Source organism: Pinus tabuliformis, chromosome 2_1 (genome assembly GCF_031772625.1).
Source record: "Pinus tabuliformis cultivar Carrire ecotype Pingquan chromosome 2_1, CPIR1, whole genome shotgun sequence".
NCBI classification, from domain to species: Eukaryota; Viridiplantae; Streptophyta; class Pinopsida; order Pinales; family Pinaceae; genus Pinus; species Pinus tabuliformis.
Genome location: NC_142299.1, coordinates 248802155 through 248806437, shown reverse-complemented (window position 1 = coordinate 248806437; position 4283 = coordinate 248802155).

Sequence of the window (4283 nt, the reverse complement as noted above, 5' to 3'; positions counted from 1 at the left end):
CACATAAAAAACCCCTAAAAGGCCTAAATTCCCACCTTCACCCGCTTCAAAGAGCAAAAAACATGAGAAACCCACTTTCTGCTATATAACCAAGGTTAGCGCATGCAAATTGTTTTTTTTTGAAATACATTGGAAATTCGTTCAAAACATGTTTATATGCCTCCGCCCGTTTCCGTATACACTGGCCATCTCACCTCCCCGATGACCGTTAGATCAGGCCCTCCAGATCCGACGGCCTTGATCGTGTCAGAGTCCTTCCGACGTCCGCGGGTTATGCGTACTATCTCCCTGTCACATCAGTCATCCGACCACCGTCCGATTATCCGCTGCAGATCCAACGGCCGCCATGACGTCGGAGCTCATCCAATGCCCGAAACTTACCTCCCGACGGCCGTATTTTGAGTACGTCACTCCGCTACCACGCGCCCTCACCACAATGCGTCGGAGGTACAACTGACAAATACCGCCCCCGTACCGGAAGCGGTGCGATACGAAACCACTGCCGGTTTCCGGTTTCCTCATCCCGCTCGCTTACGCCCTCGCCGCGTCAGCAACCTGTCAGCGCTCCGTCACCCAGGTACGCTGTCTCGTCATTCCCTTGTCCTGCCATTGGTCCACCTGTCCTGCCATCTCACTGCCCCTGTGGACCAACCAGACCCCGCCACGTCACCCGATGACGTCAGCATGACGTCATCCGACCTTGACCCCACCAATGACGTCATGCTGACGTCATCGCAAAAAGGCGCCAAAGTATTAAAAATCTATATTATGGCCAAAAATCGCGTTTTTACGTTCTTTTTCACTCATTCGTCGTTATTTCTGCCTCATGCGCTCGCATCCAAGTTTGTTGTCAACCTGCTAAATCGACCAAGAGACCTCCGGAGTACGAGTTCAACCTGCATATACGACCTTTTGCTCACTATTTTACCAGGTATTCTTCATCGTTTGTCCTCTGTGTGCCTGCAATTCTCTGTAACTCACTCTGAAAGTTTAAAGAAAGTTAAAACTTAGAAATTCACCAGTGAATTCCTCGGCAGAGCCTTAAATTTCCAACTACCACCTCGAAAAACACCAGCCGAGCTTTGTTCTACCTACATTCTGTTGAAAAACTAGGTTCTGTCTGCGCAATCGCGGCAGGCTCGGTTAAACCAAATTTCACCATTGAGAGAGACAAGGAAAAGCCAAACATTGGTCCTAGTTGCTATAAATAGCATTTAAACTGTTGTAGACTCTGCATTCACCCTTTTCCTCAGACATTTTCATTCTTTGCAAAGAGAACTCTGGTTGTGTTACTCTGCATAGTAACACAGTCCTTGAAGAAACAGAAATCCTAAAGGAGAACAATGGACCCCCCTGTAGCTCCTATAGCCCTAAATGTAGCTCCTCTGAATGCCCCTCACAAAGCATTGGACTGGAAAGCATTAGCTGACTTAGACTATAAGATATCAGAAGAAATGCTAAGCAGGAGCAGGTTTCATCTCCAAATACTAAATGAAATCAAAGTCCAACATCAGAATGGGACAGACATCTTGGGAATTTGGGATTCCTCTCTCCCAATCTTCAAGCTACCACAGGTCAACCAATTCCCAGAACTCATCCACTTGTGTGCTGAGTATTATGATGCATCCCAGAGGGCAGTGCTTGATTCTTCAGGCACAATTTTGTTTTTCATTACCCCTGAAGCCATCAGGGAGATGCTGCAGTTCAAAACAGATAAGAAGTTGGTCCCTCTATCACTAGCTGATTTGATTATGGAGGGAGCCAGAATGACAGAGGCCCAGATTACAAAACTTAACCAGTTATTCATCAAAGCTAACACTGTGCAAGTCCCTCCCATCAACTATGTCTACCTCAACCAATTGGGCCTGGACCTTGTTGACATGATCAGTCCCATCCTGGGATATGATTCAGTGGAGTATGTGGATGAAACAGTTATGCACCTAATGCTCATGTTTTCCCCAGGAAGAAAACCAGTCTGCTATGATTATGCCACATACATCTCAGACAAGATGCATGAGCAGTTGATGAACCTATCAAGAGATAGGGTATTTAAATATACTTCTTACATATATCATTTGCTTTTATACTTCCAGCATGAGAAGTTCTCCTTCCCAATGAAAAGAGAAGATGCACAGGGAAATTTGAGATCGGTGGTGTACTGGACATCTGCTTTCCACCTCAATTTCTATTCTCCATACACCTATTGTGAGTTCATTGATAACTTCATTCATCCAGCCATGACTCTACTTTTGGGCTCACCTCCTCCCAGATTGACAGATGATATGCAAAGACTCCTGCATTTATCAAAAGCATACAGCATTGGGGATTGGTACTTCTACCAGCACCACACCGTTATTAGAATATATGGGTGTGAGTTGCCCCCATTTAGACTACCCAGGTTTGTGCCCATGAGACTATTTGCCTTAGAATACTTCAGGCAGTTTGGCTTTGTGGACATGTTCCACTTTTCAGGCAAAGGTAAGAAGGCACAGCTAAAAGTCAGAAGTCAACTTGGCCATTTCCTCTATAACGAAAGGGAGGAAGGGTGGAAGGAGGCAGATAGAATACTTGGGGGCCTTGGTCTCAAATACAGCTTCCTATGGAAGCCTTATGACCCTAACAACTTCATTACCATGAGGAGGCTTAAATACAAATTGTCTGCTTGTGATCATTGCAGCCTTCCTCACATAGAAAAACATGCCAATCAAAGTAAATGGAGGAGAGGGACTTTAGAGGAAGCTGTTACTCAAGAAGAGCTTAATCAAAGAGCTCAAAGAAACATAAAGAAAATGGCTGACCTTGAGTTTTATTCACAGGTCAGCTCACTACCAAGCATACAAATTGGAGCAGCAGCATCCTCTTCAACTGCCCAACAGCAAGCCACGAGAGTTGCTGGAAATATATCAGAGAAGGGAAAAGAAAAGGTGATAGAGATAGAGCCAGAGCAGCAAGAGAAAGAACAGGCAGAGCAGCAGTAGCAGCAACAACAAAAACAGCAACAGCAGCAAGGAGAAGGGCAACCTGAAACACAGCAGCCCTTACACCAAGAAAGAGTGGTAGACACCCCAACTACCACTGAGCAGCAGGCCCAAAATGTAGAACACTCAAGGCCTGAAAACATTACTGATGCCTCGGTCCTCCAAACCCCTCAAAAGGAGGATACATTTGTCTTTAGAAAAAGGGACAGAGAAACACCCATGACTTCATCCATCAACCAAGAGGAGAAGAGACAGAGGTTAAATGACTTCTCAGAGGAAGATGCAGCAATTAGACAAGCAATGGGTATGAGCCCACCCAGCAGGGAAGCCTCGGTGAGTTCCTTCCACCAAGAACAAGACAGAGCCATGGGAGGGGAGGTCACTTCCTCCAGCCAGCAGAGGGAAGGAGAGGTAGGCATCAAACAGCAGTTTATAGACATCAAAAGAAGGAGTGAACCCATGAAAGTCAAATTATATAACCATTTGTTGAAAATGGCTCCCTCCAACCAACAAAGATTAATGGCTGCCTTTGATGTGGACGAAGGCAAGTTGACTATGAGTCACTTCATACCCACCGCGCTCCAGCCACAATCTACTGCAGATTATCTCAGGACTAATCTAGAGGTCCTGGCCAAGGACATCCACCCAATGGATAAAATTGAGCTGCATAAGCAAACTGGTGAAATGGTGTATGCCTCCCTGGCAGACAAAACGTTGGAGAATTACAAATTAACAAGCAGCCTCAATGCTACAGCCTCCCAACTAGAATTGGAGAGAGCTTCATCTCAGGCCAAGGACAACAGGATAAGATCCCTAGAGGACATCATTGTGGAAATTGGGCATAACCCCAAGGACATCAAAGGGATACAGGAGATCTTGAAACTAAGGGATGCTGACATGGCTGCATTAAGGAAGAAAGTCAAACTCCCAGCTACCATTCACCCCCAAACAGATGAGGTAGCCCAACAAAGGATGGAAAAGGATGCCACAGATCTACTAATATCTATATATAAGCAGCTCCTGCAGACACAAGAGAAATTAGGAGAGTCTGAGGCCGCACAGGTGGCACTGCAAGCAGCACTAAAGCAAAGGGAAGAGGGCCAGACCTCTCAGCCTCCCCCGGTCATCAATCTTGAGAACACTGCTCCTACCACTGTGCCTCCACCTCAACAAACTGAGCAAACAGCTACATCCACTTCAGCAGCACCTACAAGTACAGAACAGGCACATAGCCTAGACATGCAGAAACTGAGGAATGAGATACAAATCCTGGAAGCTCAAATGACAGAGCTGCATGAGACCAAG